This window comes from Lampris incognitus, chromosome 2, assembly GCF_029633865.1.
Source record: "Lampris incognitus isolate fLamInc1 chromosome 2, fLamInc1.hap2, whole genome shotgun sequence".
Classification (NCBI taxonomy): Eukaryota; Metazoa; Chordata; class Actinopteri; order Lampriformes; family Lampridae; genus Lampris; species Lampris incognitus.
In genome coordinates this window covers 54,378,144-54,400,281 of record NC_079212.1, presented here as the reverse complement: position 1 = coordinate 54,400,281, position 22,138 = coordinate 54,378,144, and positions in this window count along the sequence as shown.

Genomic DNA, 22,138 nt, shown 5'->3' with positions numbered 1-22,138 from the left:
AAATGATGTTTAAAACAATAAAACCGATCAAGCCGTGCCATGGATAGTGCGTTATCTTTTAGATGTGTCCATGTATACTGCCTCTGGGTCCCATAAAAAGCTCTCCAAACATCTGTCAGTTCACACGAATTAACCAAGCGTGTGAGCCGACTAAGAGATGCAGGATGTGGTTCCTGATGGTTCCTGTCCAACTTGCAATTCTCTGTACAGTTAAAGTCCCCTCCCAGAAATAAATACTCCTCACTGTCACATTTACTAATAACATCAGATAACACATCCAGAAAAACTACTCTTTCAGGGCCAAGGGTTGGACCATAAACATTTATAAAAACCAGTGTTGCGTTGTCATACTGCGCCCTTACTTTCTGTAGCCAGCGTTCGACTACTTCCTCTACCTCAAGGGAGCATGGCAAAAAATCTCTTGAGAAAAGAATCCCGACCCCACCACTAATATTGGATTTATGACTGAGAATCAATTTTCCAGTCCAATCCCTCTTCCATTCAGTTTCATTATCTGCTGTGCTATGTGTTTCTTGCACAAGCAAGACATCTATTTTCTTCAGCTCAACCTGTTACGTCTCGCCGCTCCACACCCGCTCTGCAGTGTAACCTTGGCCAAGGCTCAACGTCTCCCCGCTCCACACCCGCTCTGCAGTGTAAGCGTACCCGGAGCTCTGCCAACTCCACCTGATGCCTGTTTCCTCGTTACCCCTCCACTCACCTGTTGGCAATCACCTCCCTATATCTGGCTGTGTCACTCTCAGCTTGTTGCCAGTTCGTGCCGTTCCCTGGGAGAGTACTTGTGCTTGTCCTGCTCATCGAAGTTTGTTTACTTACCTGGATCTTCCCTGGAGATTTCTCTGTTGGACCTTCCTCGTTGCTCCCCTTCCCCTGTGCGCTGCTTTCCGTTTACGAAGAGGATTTCTTCACTCCAGCGTTGCTGTGATTTTCCGTTCTCCTTTGGTATCCTCCTGTTTACCCCCCCCCCCCTCCTGCCTGGATTAAGGGCCGACTCCACTGTTCCCGGATTAAAGGGCGACTCCACGGTTCCCGGCTTAAAGGTGGACTTCGCGTTTCCTGGTGAGAGTGGACTTCCTGAGTTTTCTCTTCAATAAATTAGCCTGTTGGTCCCGCTATATTGTGCCTTCTGTGTTTGTGCTCTTGGGGTCGGGTGCAAACCCTAACAGTACGAACTGGCCATGACGACCCCAGCCAGCACAGACGGCACACCCACAGCCAATCCGGTGCAAGCAGCCCTAGTAAAACAAATTCAGATTACCAACGCCCATTCCCAGCAATTACAAGAGGCTTCGGTTGCTGTGCAGGGTCTCCAGTCTCAAGTTCAACCCCTGCAAGCTTCTGTGGAAGCTTTAGCTGTCCAGCAGGCGGCGATGGCGAGTCAGCAGGCAGAGATCATGCAACAACTGCAGACCATTTCAGCAGCTCTTGCCAACCAGCAGCTGAACCAGCCTGTACCGCCAGCAAGTGCGCCCCCTGTGGCCGCCGCTCCAGTAGATCCTCCGGTTCCTGTTTATTTACCCCGTGGAACCATCATTACCAGTCCACGCCCATTTGACGGTAACTTTGAAACTTGCTCTACCTTCATTATGCAGTGTGAGCTTGTTTTCACACACCAGCCCACCGTGTTCTCCAGTGATGCTGTTAAGATCGCTTACGTGACCAACCTGCTCAGTGGTCGAGCAGCGCAGTGGGCTACGTCTTCTTGGTCCATGGGGGCCAGCTACTGTAACTCTTATAGAGACTTTGTCGCAGAGCTACGTAAGGTTTTCCACCATCCGGTAAGCGGTCGGGATTCTGACTCATGACTGAATAACATCCAGCAGGGCGGCGCCAGCGTCACAGATTACTCCGTCGACTTCCGCCTGGCTGCCGCTGAGAGCGGATGGAATGACCAGGCCCTGCGTGCCACTTTTCGTAGAGGATTGAGCGAGGCGGTGAAGGATCAACTTGCTACCCGAGAAGAACCCTCATCTCTGGATGACCTCATTGCTCTCGCTATCCGCATTGATGGACGTATCCGGGAGAGAAAGCGTGAGAAGGCCTTGCGTGGAACTTCCTTCAATCCCAGAACTACCTCTGCGTCAGACCGAACCGCTGTTCCCGTTTCCCCGGCCAATCCCTCCTCTGACTCTTTCGCGACAACGCCACCTGGGGATGTAGAAGAGCGGATGGAGGTAGGACGTGCTAGACTTACTCCTGCTGAACGGGAGAGCCGATTCAAGGCAGGTCTTTGCCTGTACTGTGGTCTTAAGGGGCACCGACTCCGCGACTGTCCCTCACGGCCAAAAGATTAGGCTTACCAGGACCAAGGGAGATCCTAGTAAGCCGCCTTTCCTTCTCCCGTGGGTCCGAATCTCGCGGCCATCTTGTTCCTATTGCTTTAGTCTGGGCGGGCCAGAGACTTTCCCTTGGAGCCCTGATTGATTCCGGAGCAGATGATAGTTTTATGGACCTTGACTTTGCCTCGCAGGCAGACATTCCCCTTGAGTCTCTTGGGACCCCCATTGATGCGTTTGCCTTGGATGACCGGAGATTAGCCTGTATCACACAGCGGACCGTCCCCGTTACTCTCACCGTTGCAGGTAACCACACAGAGACAATGCAATTTTACATCATACGTTCCCCGCTTAATCCAGTTATCTTGGGACGCCCCTGGCTCAGACACCATGAACCCCACATCTCTTGGTCCACAGGCACAGTCCTTGGATGGGGCTCTACTTGCCATGCCCAATGCCTTCGTGCAGCTCCTAGTGCTACGCCTTTGAGCTCGCCTACTCCCCTGCCTCCTGATCTCTCCTCCGTGCCCCCTGTGTATCATGACCTTGGTGAGGTATTTAGCAAGACCCGTGCTAAGTCACTCCCGCCTCACCGCCCGTATGATTGCGCCATTGATCTCCGTCCTGGGGCTACTCTTCCCAGTAGCCGCCTCTACAACTTGTCACCCCCTGAGAAGGCGGCCATGGATGAGTACATCACCGAGTCCCTTGCTGCAGGTCTCATCAAGCCCTCGTCTTCCTCTGTTGCTGCAGGGTTCTTTTTTGTGAAGAAGAAGGACGGGGGACTTCGACCTTGTATTGACTACCGGCAACTGAACGCAATCACCATTAAGAACAAGTACCCGCTTCCACTTATGAGTTCGACTTTTGAGCCTCTCTCACAGGCGACCATCTTCACCAAGCTAGACCTGAGGAGCGCTTACCACCTCGTGCGAATCAGGGAAGGCGATGAGTGGAAGACCGCCTTCAAAACACCCCGAGGCCACTATGAGTACTTGGTGATGCCGTTCGGACTCACAAACGCACCAGCAGTGTTTCAGGCGTTTATGAACGACGTACTCCGTGACATGTTGGATGTGTTTGTCGTCGTTTACCTGGACGACATCCTCATTTTCCCCCAGTCTCTTGAGGAACACGTCCAGCATGTTCGCAGGGTACTGGAGCGCCTCCTCCAGAACCAACTCTACGTCAAGGCGGAGAAGTGCCTGTTTCACTCCCCCTCTGTGGATTACTTGGGATTCATCGTAGAGAAGGGACGGACCAGAGCAGATCCCCGCAAGGTCCAGACAGTGGTGGACTGGCCGGAACCTACCAACCGTAAGGAGCTGCAGAGTTTTCTAGGGTTCGCAAATTTCTACCGGAGATTCATTCGCAACTACAGCCAGCTGGCAGAACCGCTTACTGCGTTGACCTCCCCAGCCAAACCCTTCATCTGGTCTCCTGCTGCCAGCTCTGCTTTCCAAGTCCTCAAGACAAGGTTCACCTCGGCCCCAGTGCTGCTCCATCCTGACCCCAAGAGACAATTCGTGGTAGAGGTTGATGCCTCGGATTCAGGCGTAGGGGGGGTGCTCTCCCAGCGGTCGGCTGAGGACCAGAAACTCCATCCTTGCGCCTTTTTCTCCCGCCGATTTATGCCGGCCGAGCAGAATTATGACGTTGGAAACCGGGAGTTACTGGCTGTAGTGGCTGCTCTGGAGGAATGGCGCCACTGGCTCGAGGGCGCTGAGCACCCGTTTCTCATCTGGACGGACCACAAGAACTTGACTCACCTGAGGGCAGCCAAACGTCTCAACAGTCGTCAGGCTCGGTGGGCTGGCTTCCTTAGTCGTTTCAACTATGTTCTGACTTGCCGTCCTGGGACACGCAACGTAAAGGCTGACATCCTGTCTCGGCTACACCCGAAGGAAGGCGCGTTTGAAGAGCCTGAACCCATCCTCCCTGCGGCTAGAGTGGTCGGTGTGGTCACTTTTGGTCTTGAGTCGGCTGTTCGCACTGCCCAACGTGCTCAACCCGCTCCGAGTAACGTGCCACCCCGTCGCCTCTTCGTCCCAGATGCTGTTCGGTCTCGAGTTCTTCAGTGGGGTCATAGCAGTCGTTTCTCCTGTCACCCAGGAGTTAGTCGTACCCAGTCGTTCATCGCTCGGCGCTTCTGGTGGCCAACTATGCGGGAGGATGTCAAGAGCTTTGTAGCGGCCTGCACTGTTTGCGCCCGCAGCAAGGCCTCTCACCAGGCGCCATCTGGTCTGTTGCAGCCACTCCCTATTCCTAGCCGCCCCTGGTCTCACGTGGCTTTGGATTTCGTTTCCGGACTACCACCTTCTCGGGGAAACACTGTGGTTCTCACCATCATAGACCGTTTCAGCAAGGGCGTCCATCTGATAGCCCTTCCCAAACTTCCTTCGGCTGCTGAGACCGCGGACCTCTTGATGCAACATGTCTTCCGGCTTCATGGCCTGCCATCAGATGTAGTCTCCGATAGAGGTCCTCAGTTCACCTCACAAGTGTGGCGTGCATTTTGTAAAGGCATCGGAGCCACAGTAAGTCTGTCTTCGGGCTACCACCCCCAAACAAATGGTCAGACCGAGAGGGCAAACCAGAGCATGGAGACAGCGTTGCGTTGTGTATGTAACAGCAAGCCCTCCACCTGGAGTGACTACCTACCGTGGGTAGAGTACGCCACCAATTCCCTGGTCAGCTCTGCATCTGGACTTTCTCCATTCGAGGCATCCCTGGGGTATCAACCTCCCCTGTTCGACCCACAGCAGGATGAAGTGGCCGTTCCCTCCGTACAGCTCCACTTGCGACGCTGTCAGCGTGTCTGGAGGACCATCCGGACAGCACTGCTCAAGGCTGGGGAGCGCGCTCGCAGAGGGGCTGACCGGCGACGTACCCCTGCGCCGGAGTACAAGAAGGGACAGAGGGTCTGGCTGTCCACGAAGGACGTTCCCCTCCAGACAACCGACAAGAAACTCTCGCCCCGCTTCATTGGTCCTTTTGAAGTCCAGAAAGTCCTGAGCCCGGCAGCTGTTCGGCTGAAGCTGCCTTCCTCCATGCACATTCATCCTGTCTTCCACGTCTCTCGAGTTAAGCCCGTCTCCAGCAGTCCTCTTATGCCCCCGGTTCCTGAGCCTCCGCCTCCGGAATTTGTAGATGGTCATCCTCAATGGAAGGTCCGCCGGCTGCTTAAAGTCCGGCGCTGCGGCCGCGGGTTCCAGTATCTCGCGGACTGGGCAGGTTATGGACCTGAGGAGCGCAGTTGGATTTCGCGGAAGCTCATTATGGATCCCTCTCTCCTCGCCGACTTCTACCGTGCCCACCCGGGGGCGCCAGGTCAGTCGCCAGGTGGCTCCCGTAGAGGGGGGGGGTACTGTTACGTCTCGCCGCTCCACACCCGCTCTGCAGTGTAACCTTGGCCAAGGCTCAACGTCTCCCCGCTCCACACCCGCTCTGCAGTGTAAGCGTACCCGGAGCTCTGCCAACTCCACCTGATGCCTGTTTCCTCGTTACCCCTCCACTCACCTGTTGGCAATCACCTCCCTATATCTGGCTGTGTCACTCTCAGCTTGTTGCCAGTTCGTGCCGTTCCCTGGGAGAGTACTTGTGCTTGTCCTGCTCATCGAAGTTTGTTTACTTACCTGGATCTTCCCTGGAGATTTCTCTGTTGGACCTTCCTCGTTGCTCCCCTTCCCCTGTGCGCTGCTTTCCGTTTACGAAGAGGATTTCTTCACTCCAGCGCTGCTGTGATTTTCCGTTCTCCTTTGGTATCCTCCTGTTTACCCCCCCCCCTCCTGCCTGGATTAAGGGCCGACTCCACTGTTCCCGGATTAAAGGGCGACTCCACGGTTCCCGGCTTAAAGGTGGACTTCGCGTTTCCTGGTGAGAGTGGACTTCCTGAGTTTTCTCTTCAATAAATTAGCCTGTTGGTCCCGCTATATTGTGCCTTCTGTGTTTGTGCTCTTGGGGTCGGGTGCAAACCCTAACACAACCAGTTTAAACACAGCAGCTCTTTTCATGTCATCCCTTGCTCCATTCAGATTTAAAGTGCCTAATTGTATATTACACATGAGGAGAGTGGGGCTGAACTGTGCCAGAAACAAGCGTACACTGACCAAAAAGATAACAATACCCAAACGTGTCTTAATCATCATCATGAAGTTGCAGTTTTACCTTCTGTACAAGTTTTTTCAGTCTGAAGACTTCCTGCTCAGTGAATGTGTTCACCTCCAAGTCCCCTGTGTTTTTCATAAAGCATTTAACTGATTCAATAAAAAGCTGCAAGTCTGGAAAATAATTTTCCACCTTGACCGCCCTCAAACCCTTGGTAACCTGCAAAAACTTCCTGATCTTCAGAAAGGCATAGCTGCCTTCTGTGTCCACCTGTGTACGAGGAGAGGAACCTAACTCACACTCACTTTCGTCTGTGTTCTCATCAGACAAAGAGGAGGATGGCTTTTTATCCTTTGAAGCCCTCTTCGCTTTTAAATTTTCCTGTCTACCTTCAGTCGGCTTCCTTTTAATTGACTTTTTTGATTTTATTTCATCGTCCAACATAATCTCTGCCTCTTCTTCGAGTACAGACTCTGCCACTCTAACAGCAGTCTGCTGTATTTGCGTCCTCCGACCACCACTCGTATCTGGCCCAGCCAATTTGCTATGATCCCTGGTCTCGCTGTTTTCCTCTTCCGTTTCATTCCGTTCAACCTCCCCTACCTGCTCATCCTGGCCATCAGCTGTGACCTGCCCAAGTTCTGTCACCTTCTCAGTGTGCTCAACGGTTTTAATATGCTCAGCCTGTACACCTCCTTCTCCTGCCTGCTCAGTCCGTCCATTTTCCTCATGTTCCCCAGCCTCGGTCTTTTTCTGTGTCACCACCTGGTCTGTTTCTCCCACCCCTCGCTCCCCAGCCTTCTGTCTGCCCTGTGCCGACTCGGCCGCGCCGTCTCCAGCCGGAGATGCGCCGCTCACGGCGGCATCGGTGGACGAAGGCGGCCCTTGAGGCTCAGATCTACCCTCACTCCTTTCGGGACAAGACCGTACTAAATGCCCCTCTGACCCACAGCCAAAACATTTCATCATACCAGAAGTAACAAATACAATATAATCAAAGTCATCAATCCTGAATTTCAGCTTCAGATCCAAATCCTCTGCATTATTTTTCAAAATCATGAAACCTTGCCTCCTATGGGACACAACGTGTTTCAAGTGAGGAGACTGGCAACCGGAGGAGACCATTTTTATGGGGGACACTAGTTGTCCGTATCTTGCAAGCTCCTTCTCAAAAGCTGCATTTCTCATGAACGGGGGAGAATTGGAAATGGTGATTCTCTTGGCTGGGTTAACCAGCGGCAGAACGGGAGTCAACATGTCCCTAATCACCACACCACTTTCCACCACCTGGTTGACCTTATCAATACTGTCCAGAAACATGACTACTGCACCGTTCATTCTGGACGCCGATTTGATGCTCCCATAGCCCACATGCTCACCTACCGCGAGGCAGCACTCCTCCACCGAGCATTTGACCACCGGAGCCACTTTAATCGCGTGCCGGCGTGTCAATTTTTCGAACGCCGTTCCTCCACCTCCCACAGCGGCCATATTGCCCCGCCGGGCCGGTGGCAGCGCTACCGAAAATAAACAACTCCGCTTAAACCTACCACCGAGAAAAACGAACTAAAAACTAAACAACAACAAACCCACAGAAAGCACGTGAAAGGGACCAGACAAAAAAAGTCCAAAATTCAGAAACTCACTCACACCGAAACAACACGCTGCTGCTCCGTACACTCACTCGCACATCCGCTCAGAGAGAGAGAGAGAGAGAGAGAGAGAGAGAGAGAGAGAGAGAGAGAGAGAGAGAGAGAGAGAGAGAGAGAGAGAGAGAGAGAAAGAAAGAAAGAAAGAAAGAAAGAAAGAAAGAAAGAAAGAGACAGACAGAGGCAGACAGAGAGAGAGACAGTCAGACCGAGAGAGAGAGAGTTGATTAATTCAAGTCATTGTCGTGTCTCCATCACATGGGGAGGTGAGTGTTTCTGTCTTGCGTGGGGACGAGACTAAGATTAAGGACGTTTTCAAACCTGTAGTTCGTTTACTTTTGTCCGAATCAGTTGATTAGTTGCTACTTTGTTGCATTTTATCTTTGGTTCGGTTTGGTTTCACACAGCAAAATGTCAAGCAAAACAAACTGTATCAACAAGAGCCACGTGGGAGCTGTCATCCGGTTCACTGGTCAGAAATCTTGTGGGGCTGGTGGACGGAGAAAGCAGTTTGTTTTTCTTCCGGGATAGCTATCAGAATCAGAATACTTTATTCATCCCCGAGGCGAGGGGAAATTGAGTAAATCAAAAATGGACCATCAGCAAAACTGGCATTTGTTAAGAATTGCGGTCATCGTTTGAGCCTTACGCCATGTGAGCAGAATGCCACATTTGAACGCACTTCAAGGCAATGTCTAAAGAACAACGTGTTGCTTCATGCTACGCAAAGAAGACATGCAACGGGAGCTTGTTTAAGGTTGATGCTAGATCCAACGGGGTGTAGGCATGGAAGTAGCCATGATTGGCTGTTGCGTCGGCCAATAGACAGCTCGGAACCTCGACGCACACTGACTTGAAACAAACGGTGCGCACTGAAACATTTAGCTAGCTGGCTTACAACTGACCTTAACATTGCCAGATTGTACTGTAACGATAGCTAACGTTAATGCTTGCTAACAATGGAAATTCAAAGAGTTTAAACTCTAACCTTAACCCTAACCAACAACCAATCACGTCTACTTCCGTGCCTACACCCCGTTGGATCTAGCATCAACCCTTGTTTAACCCAAAAAATGCACAATGCTTCCTGCAGTTGGGTCGGCTCTAGATCGGATCACATTTATACCACAAACGAACCGATTCCAGCTGTTGTATACCTCTGTGGCAGATCTCCTGCCAGTTGGAACGGTTGATGGCAGGTGCTCCAGTCTCAAGGGGTCGATGCAACATTTCTCCAGTGAAGTTTTTAGCTGGTCATTGTATCACTGCTTCTGACCACCTGCGGACTGGCGACCCAGATGAAACTGTCCATAGAGAATGACGTGACAGGCGTTCTTGCGGCATCCTAATACCCAATTTCCCCTCGGTGGATGAATAAAGTATTATGATTCTGATCCTGATGACATGCCCAAGCCAGCATAGTTGGTGTTCAGTGACCGTGGCCTCTATGCTCTTGCAGTTTGTGCTAGCAATAATCTCGGCATGGGGAACACGGTCACGACATGTGAGCCCCATGATTCGCTGCAGACACCTTATATGGAACTGCTCCAGCAACCTTAGGTGGCATATGTGTGTGACCCAGGCTTCACAGCTGTATAAGAGAGTTATCCAAAGGAGTTGAATCAAGTGCAACTGGACTTGGTATATATCCGTGAAGACGTTTCGCCTCTCATCCAAGAGGCTTCCTCAGTTCGTGCCTTTCTGACTAGACCAAGCTAGTCTGACTGGCTGGTGATGAGACTCAGAATTTATCCTCTTGGAGTCGTTGTCAGAGTTACAGATGTCCATGGCTCTTTGTGTCCCAATGTTTACCAATGTCCGTCGCTAACAGAGCCATAGATATGAGTGGCTCTTTTGTGTACCGATGTCCAGCCGCACCCGTCGCCATCGGAGCTCCGCCATCAATAGCTCCGATGGCGACGGGCGCGGCCAAACATGGTCTGGATGAATGAGAACATTCACAGACATATAAGAGAGTTGTGATGCAGATGACTTTGTAAATGGCAATTTTGGTGTGCAAGTGGAGGTGTTTGTTTTGGAAGACCTTACGTCGGAGTTTGCCGAAGGCTAGAGAGGCTTATTTGATTCTATTGTGAATTTCATGATCAGTATTGCAACCCTCAGAAAGGATGCTGCCCAGTTATTGGAATGATGGAACAATTGAGAGTGGTTGGTGTTCTATAGTGAAGACAGGCATAGTGGGTGGGGGGCTGAATCGCCATTGGCATAACACCTCAGTCTTGGTGGTGTTGACTGATAGACGCAGCCTGCTGTAGGCATTCACAACTGCGGCAAGGATGGTTTTCATGTCTTCTGGTGTGTGAGCTACAAGAGCGCAGTCATTAGCGTACTGCACGTCAAGGACCTGCACTGCTGACAACTTGGTGGTTGCCTAGAAACTTCAAATGTTTAAGAGGTTTCAATCTAGCATAAAGTCTGTTATGATCCCACTACTGCTTTCCAGATCTTTATGAAAAAGCTATGTGACACATAGGAGGAAAAGTACCCGTGCCAGCACACACCCCTGCCTCACTCCAGTGCATACATTAAAGGGCGCCGATTCCTGTCCTCCTCCATCCCATCATGGAACTGTGACACAATGTTCACAAATTTGCTTGGACAGCGAAACTTTCTCAGGATTTTCCAAAGTAGCTCTCAATTCACAGTGTCAAAAGCTTTGGAGAAGTCGACAAAAGTCATGAAACGTCCTGATGTTCGCAGCACTTTCCTTGAAGCTTTCTTAGTGTGAAAATCTTATCCTGAGTACTCGTGTTCTTCCAGAAACCACACTGCGACACTGGCAGCAGACGTTCTGTCACGTGCTTTACCGTCCTGCATAGCATGACCTTTGCTAGGACCTTGCCTGCAACAGCTAGAAGGGTTATGCTACGACTGTTGTTGCAGATGGACTTGTCACCCCTGTTTTTGCACAGGGTGACGATTTTAGCATCCCTCTGTTGTTGTGGTTCACTCTCCTGGTCCCAGACATGCAGGATGTACATGCAGGATGCAGGATGATAATTCTGGTGCACAAGTATCCTCCTTGTTTTAGGAGTTTGGGGTCTTTATGGAGATCCTAGCAACTGCTTAGGAACTCTATAAAGACTATATAGTCATTATAGAGTTGTAGAATTTGTGCATACCATTTCTGTCAGCATATGAGTGAATCTCGTGAGCTTTGTTCATCCACCGTGTATTTTGCAGGGTGCGCAAGGTTGTTTGTACCTCCTTACGTACTGTTTGCCACTGCTGCTGAAAGATGGTGGATGCAGGGCAGTTAAGAGCAGCCCTGTGTGCCCTACGCATGGTTTCCACTAGGGTTTTGATGGTGTCAGAGTTCTCATCGAACCAGTCCTGATGTTTTCTGGCTCTGTAGCCTATAGATTTGACTGCAACTTGATGTAACAATACGGTTCGGAAGGTCCATTTCTGATCCATGGAATTGTCAGAACTTAGAATGGCCTCAAATTCTTGTACCATCGTGCCTATAGAGCGACGGAACTCATCCCGTGCTGGAGCTTACTTCAATTCATCAGAGTTAAATTGCTTTTTTATGGGTTTAGGTTTTTTATGGGTTTATGGGTTTAGACGCTGTGGGGGGCGCACTTTGATGTGGAGTTTTGTCATGATCAGGCATCCATCCAGCATTCTGCACCTCTCGTGGCCCAGACCAGGCAAGACATCACTAGTCTCAATGCATCTTACTATGATATAATCAATCAGGTGCCAGTGTTTGGATCGTGGGTACAGCCAGGGTGTTTTGTATATGGTCTTCTGCTGAAACAGTGTGTTCGTAATGGTGCTCATGCTCTGCACAGAGTGTTAGCAGCCTCAGACCATTTGCATTGACCTTTCCTACCCTAGCATTAAAGTCTCTCAGAAGAAGGATCTTGTGGGATGTGATGAAGGGCCTCATCTAGTTGCTAGTAGAAGCTGTCCTTCACACCATTGTCAGACGGTAGTGTTGGTGCATATGCACTTAACAGAGTGGCATAGCATGCTTTTGCTAAGGGGATCATTGGCCTCTCACTTAGTTCAGTGGGTGTTTCAGTGAAGCCGGGTAGAATGCTTTTCCTGAATGCCAGTACAACACCATGCTGATGTTGTCTGCCAGGAGGATAGCCTCTCCAGAAAAAGGTGTACCCTCCACATTCCTCTCATTCATCCCAGAGCCTGGTTTTGCTGAGAGCAGCGATGTCCACGTTGTAGTGTCTTAGTTCCTCAGCAATCAGCGTGGTCCTTCGATGTAGTCTGTTGCCATCATTATCAAGGAGGTCCTAGCATTCCATGTTGCCAATTTTAATGGGATCATTTTCTTGTTTTTACCACAGGATGGAATTCCCAGTAGGTGTGGTAACCTACCCAGGACTTCGGTTGAGTGGACAGTTTTTAGGCCACCTTTTCTAGGCCCCTTCCCAATTGGGGTGAGCAGTGTGGTCCTTAAATAGGGCTGCTCAGTCACATGGGGTCTGGCGAAAGCAGCTGCCACTCAATCCCAGCTGCTGGCGACCATATACCCCATGTCGCTGATGTACAGGGCTCTGACTAGGAGCCCCCAGGCTATTCTACCCTACTCCCATCACCAGACACCCCAATGCCACCAGACTTCAACCGGATGTAAGGCCGGATATTGTACACTATGGTCAGAGATGAAGACCTATGCAAGCAGGTTTTAGAGTGCCACAGGGGGTGTGCAGTCATCAGTAGCACTGTCTTTACCATGACAGGTTGGTCCTGGTGGCAAGGACTCATACCTAGGATGACCAGTCACCCATCATGACTGCAGGAGGCTGCCGGAAACTCAAGACCATCGAAGAACCACCTAATGTGTGCTGCCAAACACTTTGCTTTTCTCTCAGGGTGTGCTCCCCTAGCCTTTGTCTCAATAGACTTCCCACAAGGCAGCAGGGCAGTGGTTGGCCATGAACAGCCGCTGTGGTCCACTGCAACTCCAAGATCCCCTACCAGGTTTGCCTGAGGCCACGAGGCACCCAGTTACTGTGTGTGGCCACAACGAGGCCTGGCAGAGGTCTTAGTGAAGGAGAGGCTATGAACTGGCAGGGGAAGGCTTACGCACTGGGCTGCTTCCTTGTTCACCACAAGCGCTAGTCAGTGGCAGCAAGATATAAGCAAGAAGTTAAAAAAACAGGCAGTAAGCAAGCATGCATCTTCCCTGTAACTACTGCACTACTGCACTAGATGCATCACATCACCCTGTGCAAAATGCACACACTAGAAAGCTATGCAACTAGTCACGATAGGCAATACTGCGTGGAGGTAACATGTTCTCTCCGTGTCTGCGGTAGATTTTCTCCAGGTGCTCCGGTTTTCCCCATGCATGTTACGGTTAATACCCCTGTCCGTGCCCCTGACCGAGGCATGGCGAGACGAACTGGAGTTGGTCAGCGGCTGCCCACCGCTCCATGGTGGCTGCCCACTGCTCCTATCTACACAGCTAGGATGGGTTGAATACAGAGTAAGAATTTGCCCACGGGATCAATAAAGTGGTAAAAATATAAATACTATAACTGCACAAAAATAAACAATACACAACAGTAGACACAGACCAGATGCAGACATGGAGGTAAACAGGAAAGAGAATAGAGGAGGTTTCAACACAGCAGAACATGTATAAATGGGAATGTCGATCTATTCCCATTTACCTTTCATTTGTGGTTACTAGCCAAGGAGTTTTAAGTAAGGCAGTTATCTGAGGTCCTTTGAGGCACTCCAGTAATCTGGTTTAAGCCCTTCACTTGAGAGCACTGAAAACACTGAGGTATGTTTGCTGTAAATTAATCTTTTTTACAATTGAGATTTATAGGTCTGCAGAATAAAACTATTCGAGACATATGGCTTTCAATGGGACATATTGGGTTTGTGTTAGTCATTGCCAGTTCTAAAAACAATCAGTGACATACCGAGTGTGTTTGAGCCTTTTTATTCCAAACGCCCTCATTGTTTTGTAACTCATGTGATCATTTTCCACACCGCAATTAAACCTGCCATGTAGATCTTGTATAATTTTAAAGTAAATTATGATTCCTTTTAACTCATAAGAGGCCAGTAAAAACAGCTGTGCCCTGTACACACACACTCCAAGATATTCCTTCTCACAGTAAGGCCATTGTCTGAGCAGACCTCTCAAGAAAAGCCAGGCCAGGTATAGAAAGAACTCAAGTGAACCCGCTTTACAGAATCGGAGGTTTTGACGTTTGGCGGTGGAAACTTGCAGCGCTAGCTCCATTGTGGGTGTTGGCCGCGCCGACATATTGTGCCAAGACACATTGCAGATTACTGAAAAACAGATGTTCCGACTGGTGAAGTGGCTTTAGCTACGCCCAGCTGCTCCGAGGCGGTGAGCAGATGTGTCAGCACTTGTCCACATTTAAATACATATTCAATTTAGTTCTTCTGTAAAAACGTGACTGTGACTGAATAAACTACTATTACTACAGCTTTTACTACAATTACTACAGCTACTATTCATACTACTCCTACTACTTACTACCCCTATTACTGCTACAGTGATGAAGAATTGAATGAATACACCATCCCACGACATTAAAAAATAAACACTTTACTGTGTATCTGTCGTAAGTTAGAATCCCTCGGTTCTGCCTTACGGCTGACTGACTTGCTGATATTTTAGGAACACGTGCGAAACCTCAGATGTCGAGGCAACAACTTCAGAAAAGCCCCTGTCATGATGCCTAAATAACAAGAGCCACAAACATGATGTACACAGGATGTGAGGCGCCGAGCGCAGGAAGACGCCACTGACACAGGAATGGAAAGGTCACGCTGTCAGGAGTCCAGTGGGCACTTCACAAGATGAAGGATTTCATCAGGTCCAAGTCCTGGAAAACCCCTCTGACTTCCCCTGTATGTTTTCCATCTACTTTAATGGCTGTCACTTATGTTCGGTGCCCAAACCCAAAACATACATAGGAGAGAAGAAGAAAAGCAGAAGAAGAACAAACCACTTGATTTCGTCATTGTGTTCTTACAGTGAATGTGTCCTCCGCATGTCACCATCCTGTTGGACAGCAGCAGCTGGCAGCTAGAGCGCCCGGGGACCGACTCCATTCTGTTTCCACTGCCTTTCCCAGGGGCACAGGCAGCAGGAGTATGAACCCTAACATGCATGTCTCCTGGAGGGGGGGACCCACCAGACACCATCACTACACACACACAACTTGCTGCTCACCTCTGACTTTGAGCAGCTTGTGTTGAGTATTTTGTCCACGTTCCTGTCCTCTCCTCAGTTTATCCTCCTTTAATCAACCTTTCACCCATATGTCCCTCATCTCTTCTTCATGTCCCTCATGTCTTCCCTTAATACTTCTTCTTTATGTCCCTCACTTCTCCCCTCATCTCTTTAACTTTATGTCCCTCACGTCTCCCCTCATCTCTTTTTCTTTATGTCCCTCACTTCTCCCCTAATCTCTTCTTATTTATGTCCCTCACTTCTCCCCTCATCTCTTTTTCTGTATGTCCCTCACTTCTCCCCTAATCTCTTTTTCTTTATGTCCCTCACTTCTCCCCTCATCTCTTCTTCTTTATGTCCCTCACTTCTACCCTCATCTCTTCTTCTGTATGTCCCTCACTTCTCCCCTCATCTCTTCATCTATATGTCCCTCACTTCTCCCCTCATCTCTTTTTCTTTGTGTCCCTCACTTCTCCCCTCATCTTTTCATCTATATGTCCCTCACTTCTCCCCTCATCTCTTTTTCTTTATGTCCCTCACTTCTGCCCTCATCTCTTTTTCTTTATGTCCCTCACTTCTCCCCTCATCTCCTTTTCTTTGTCCCTCACTTCTCCCCTCATCTCTTTCTTTATGTCCCTCACGTCTTCCCTTAATACTTCTTCTTTATGTCCCTCACATCGCCCCTCATCTCTTTTTCTTTATGTCCCTCACTTCTCCCCTCATCTCTTTTTCACCGTCCCTCACTTCGCCCCTCATCTCCTTTTCTTTGTGTCCCTCACGTCGCCCCTCATCCCTTTTTCTTTATGTCCCTCACATCTCCCCTCATCTCTTTTTCTTCATGGCCTTCACTTCTTCCCTCATCTCTTTTTCTTTGTGTCCCTCACTTCTCCCCTCATCTCCTTTTCTTTATGTCCCTCACTTCTCCCCTCATATCTTCATCTATATGTCCCTCACTTCTCCCCTCATCTCTTTTTCTTTATGTCCCTCACTTCTCCCCTCATCTCTTTTTCTTTATGTCCATCACTTCTTCCCTCATCTCTTTTTCTTTATGTCCCTTACTTCTCTCCTCATCTCCTTTTCTTTGTCCCTCTGTTCTTCCCTCATCTCTTTCTCTTTATGTCCCTCACTTCTCCCCTCATCTCTTTTTTATGTCCCTCACGTCTTCCCTTAATACTTCTTCTTTATGTCCCTCACTTCTCCCCTCATCTCTTTTTTATGTCCCTCACGTCTTCCCTTAATACTTCTTCTTTATGTCCCTCACGTCGCCCCTCATCTCTTTTTCCTTATGCCCCCACTTCTCCCCTCATCTCTTTTTCTTTATGTCACTCACTTCTCCCCTCATCTCTTCTTCTTTATCTCTCTCACGTCGCCCCTCATCTGTTTTTCTTTATGTCCCTCACTTCTCCCCTCATCTCTTCTTCTTTATGTCCCTCACTTCTCCCCTCATCTCTTCTTCTTTATGTCCCTCACTTCTCTCCTCTTCTCATCTTCTTTATGTCCCTCACGTCACCCCTAATCCCTTTTTCTTTATGTCCCTCACTTCTCGCCTCATCTCTTTTTCACTGTCCCTTACGTCTTCTCTCATCTCTTTTTCATTGTCCCTCACTTCTTCCCTCATCTTTTTTTCTTTGTGTCCCTCACTTATCCCCTCATCTCTTCTTCTTTATATCTCTCACTTCTCCCCTCATCTCTTTTTCACTGTCCCTCACGTCTTCCCTCACATCTTCAACTATATGTCCCTCACTTCTCCACTCAGCTCTTCTTCTTTATGTCCCTTACTTCTTCCCTCATCTTTTTCTTTATGTCCCTCACTTCTCCCCTCATCTCTTCTTCTTTGTCCCTCACTTCTCCCCTCATCTCTTTTTCTTTGTCCCTCACTTCTCCCCTCATCTCTTTCCCATTATGTCCCTCACGTCTTCCCTCATATCTTCATCTATATGTCCCTCACTTCTCCCCTCATCTCTTCTTCTTTATCTCTCTCATGTCGCCCCTCATCCCTTTTTCTTCATGTCCTTCACTTCTTCCCTCATCTTTTTTTCTTCATGTCCTTCACTTCTTCCCCCATCTCTTTTTCTTTATGTCCCTTACTTCTCCCCTCATCTCCCTTTCTTTGTCCCTCAATTCTTCCCTCATCTCTTTTTCACTGTCCCTTACTTCTTCCCTCATCTCTTTTTCTTTATGTCCCTCACTTCTCCCCTCATCTTTTTCTTTATGTCCCTCACTTTTCCCCTCATTTCTCCTTCTTTATGTCCCCGACTTCTCACCTCATCTCTTCTTCTTTATGTTCCTCACTTCTCCCCTCATCTCTTTTTCACTGTCCCTTACGTCTTCCCTCATCTCTTTTCTTTATGTCCCCCACTTCTCCCCTCATCTCTTCTTCTTTATCTCTCTCACGTCGCCCCTCGTCTCTTTTTCTTCATGGCCTTCACTTCTCCCCTCATCTCTTCTTCTTTATCTCTCTCACGTCGCCCCTCATCTTTTTCTTTGTCACTCACTTCTCCCCTCATCTCTTCTTCTTTATGTCCCTCACTTCTCTCCTCTTCTCATCTTCTTTATGTCCCTCACGTCACCCCTAATCCCTTTATCTTTATGTCCCTCACTTCTCCCCTCATCTTTTTCACTGTCCCTCACGTCTTCCCTCATCTTTTTCTTTTTGTCCCTCACTTCTCCCCTCATCTCTTTTTCACTGTCCCTCACGTCTTCCCTCATATCTTCAACTATATGTCCCTCACTTCTCCCCTCAGCTCTTCTTCTTTATATCCCTCACTTCTCCCCTCATCTCTTCTTCTTTATCTCTCTCACGTCGCCCCTCGTCTCTTTTTCTTCATGGCCTTCACTTCTCCCCTCATCTCTTCTTCTTTATCTCTCTCACGTCGCCCCTCATCTTTTTCTTTGTCACTCACTTCTCCCCTCATCTCTTCTTCTTTATGTCCCTCACTTCTCTCCTCTTCTCATCTTCTTTATGTCCCTCACGTCACCCCTAATCCCTTTATCTTTATGTCCCTCACTTCTCCCCTCATCTTTTTCACTGTCCCTTACGTCTTCCCTCATCTTTTTCTTTTTGTCCCTCACTTCTTCCCTCATCTCTTTTTCTTTGTGTCCCTCACTTATCCCCTCATCTCTTCTTCTTTATATCTCTCACTTCTCCCCTCATCTCTTTTTCACTGTCCCTCACGTCTTCCCTCATATCTTCAACTATATGTCCCTCACTTCTCCCCTCAGCTCTTCTTCTTTATATCCCTCACTTCTTCCCTCATCTCTTCTTCTTTGTCCCTCACGTCTCCCCTCATCTCTTTTTCTTTGTCCCACACTTCTCCCCTCATCTCTTTTTCTTTGTCCCTCACTTCTCCCCTCATCTCTTTTCACCGTCCCTCACTTCGCCCCTCATCTCCTTTTCTTTGTGTCCCTCACGTCGCCCCTCATCCCTTTTTCTTTATGTCCCTCACATCTCCCCTCATCTCTTTTTCTTCATGGCCTTCACTTCTTCCCTCATCTCTTCTTCTTTATGTCCCTCACTTCTCCCCTCATCTCTTCTTCTTTATGTCCCTCACTTCTCCCCTCATCTTTTCTTCTTTATGTCCCTCACTTCTCTCCTCTTCTCATCTTCTTTATGTCCCTCACGTCACCCCTAATCCCTTTTTCTTTATGTCCCTCACTTCTCCCCTCATCTCTTTTTCACTGTCCCTCACGTCTTCCCTCATCTTTTTCTTTTTGCCCCTCACTTCTTCCCTCATCTCTTTTTCTTTGTGTCCCTCACTTATCCCCTCATCTCTTCTTCTTTATATCTCTCACTTCTCCCCTCATCTCTTTTTCACTGTCCCTCACGTCTTCCCTCATATCTTCAACTATATGTCCCTCACTTCTCCCCTCAGCTCTTCTTCTTTATGTCCCTCACTTCTTCCCTCATCTCTTCTTCTTTGTCCCTCACGTCTCCCCTCATCTCTTTTTCACCGTCCCTCACTTCGCCCCTCATCTCCTTTTCTTTGTGTCCCTCACGTCGCCCCTATCCCCTTTTCTTTATGTCTCTCACTTCTCTCCTCATCTCTTTTTCACTGTCCCTCACGTCTTCCCTCATCTCTTTTTCTTTTTGTCCCTCACTTCTTCCCTCATCTCTTTTTCTTTGTGTCCCTCACTTATCCCCTCATATCTTCTTCTTTATTTCTCTCACTTCTCCCCTCATCTCTTTTTCACTGTCCCTCACGTCTTCCCTCATATCTTCAACTATATGTCCCTCACTTCTCCCCTCAGCTCTTCTTCTTTATGTCCCTCACTTCTTCCCTCATCTTTTTCTTTATGTCCCTCACTTTTCCCCTCATTTCTTCGTTATGTCCCTCACTTCTCCCCTCATCTCTTCTTCTTTGTCCCTCACTTCTCTCCTCATCTCTTTTTCTTTGTCCCTCACTTCTCCCCTCATCTCTGTCTCATTATGTCCGTCACGTCTTCCCTCATATCTTCATCTATATGTCCCTCACTTCTCCCCTCATCTCTTCTTCTTTATCGCTCTCACGTCGCCCCTCATCCCTTTTTCTTCATGTCCTTCACTTCTTCCATCATCTTTTTTTCTTCATGTCCTTCACTTCTTCCCCATCTCTTTTTCTTTATGTCCCTCACTTCTCCCCTCATCTCCCTTTTTTGTCCCTCAATTCTTCCCTCATCTCTTTTTCATTGTCCCTTACTTCTTCCCTCATCTCTTTTTCTTTATGTCCCTCATTTCTCCCCTCATCTTTTTCTTTATGTCCCTCACTTTTCCCCTCATTTCTCCTTCTTTATGTCCCTCACTTCTCCCCTCATCTCTTTTTCACTGTCCCTTACGTCTTCCCTCATCTCTTTTCTTTGTCCCTCACTTCTCCCCTCATCTCCCTTTCTTTGTCCCTCAATTCTTCCCTCATCTCTTTTTCATTGTCCCTTACTTCTTCCCTCATCTCTTTTTCTTTATGTCCCTCACGTCTTCCCTTTTCTTCTTTATGTCCCTCACTCCGCCCCTCATCTCTTTTTCTTTATGTCCCTCACTTCTCCCCTCATCTCTTTTTCACCGTCCCTCACTTCTCCCCTCATCTCTTTTTCTTTATGTCCCTCACTTCTCCCCTCATCTCTTTTTCACCGTCCCTCACTTCTCCCCTCATCTCTTTTTCTTTGTCACTCACTTCTCCCCTCATCTCTTCTTCTTTATCTCTCTCACGTCGCCCCTCATCTCTTTTTCTTTATGTCCCTCACTTCTCCCCTCATCTCATCTTCTTTATCTCTCTCACGTCGCCCCTCATCGCTTTTTCTTCATGTCCTTCACTTCTTCCCTCATCTTTTTTTCTTCATGTACTTCACTTCTTCCCCATCTCTTTTTCTTTATGTCCCTTAATTCTCTCCTCATCTCCTTTTCTTTGTCCCTCAATTCTTCCCTCATCTTTTTCATTGTCCCTTACTTCTTCCCTCATCTCTTCTTCTTTATGTCCCTCACTTCTCCCCTCATCTTTTTCTTTATGTCCCTCACTTTTCCCCTCATTTCTCCTTCTTTATGTCCCTGACATTCTCACCTCATCTCTTCTTCTTTATGTCCCTCACTTCTCCCCTCATCTCTTTTTCACTGTCCCTTACGTCTTCCCTCATCTCTTCTTTATGTCCCTCACTTCTCCCCTCATCTCTTTTTCTTTATGTCCCTCACTTCTCCCCTTCCTTGTCCCTCTGTTCTTCCCTCATCTCTTTCTCTTTATGTCCCTCACTTTTCCCCTCATTTCTTCTTTATGTCCCTCACTTCTCCCCTCATCTCTTCTTCTTTGTGTCCCTCACGTCTCCCCTCATCTCTTTTTCTTTGTCCATCACTTCTCCCATCATCTTTCTCATTATGTCCCTCACTTCTCCCCTCATCTTTTTCTTTGTCCCTCACTTCTCCCGTCATCTCTTTCTCATTATGTCCCTCACGTCTTCCCTCATCTTTTTTTATGTCCCTTACTTCTCCCCTCATCTCCTTTTCTTTGTCCCTCAGTTTTCCCTTCATCTCTTCTTCTTTATGCCCCTCACTTCTCCCATCATCTCTTCTTATTTATCCCTCACTTCTCCCATCATCTCTTCTTCTTTATATCCCTCGCTTCTCCCCTCATCTCTTTTTCACTGTCCCTCACGTCTTCCCTCATATCTTCAACTATATGTCCCTCACTTCTCCCCTCATCTCCTTTTCTTTGTGTCCCTCACGTCGCCCCTCATCCCTTTTTCTTTATGTCCCTCACTTCTCCTCTCATCTCTTTTTCTTCATGGCCTTCACTTCTTCCCTCATCTCTTTTTCTTTGTGTCCCTCACTTCTCCCCTCATCTCTTTTTTTATGTCCCTCATGTCTTCGCTTTTCTTCTTTATGTCCCTCACTTCGCCCCTCATCGCTTTTTCTTCATGTCCTTCACTTCTTCCCCATCTCTTTTTCTTTATGTCCCTTACTTCTCTCCTCATCTCCTTTTCTTTGTCCCTCAATTCTTCCCTCATCTCTTTTTCATTGTCCCTTACTTCTTCCCTCATCTATTCTTCTTTATGTCCCTCACTTCTCCCCTCATCTTTTTCTTTATGTCCCTCACTTTTCCCCTCATTTCTCCTTCTTTATGTCCCTGACTTCTCACCTCATCTCTTTTTCACTTTCCCTTACGTCTTCCCTCATCTCTTCTTTATGTCCCTCACTTCTCCCCTCATCTCTTCATCTATATGTCCCTCACTTCTCCCCTCATCTTTTTCTTTATGTCCCTCACTTCTCCCCTCAGCTCTTTTTCACTGTCCCTTACGTCTTCCCACATCTCTTCTTTATGTCCCTCACTTCTCCCCTCATCTCTTCATCTATATGTCTCTCACTTCTCCCCTCATCTTTTTCTTTATGTCCCTCACTTCTCCCTTCAGCTCTTCTT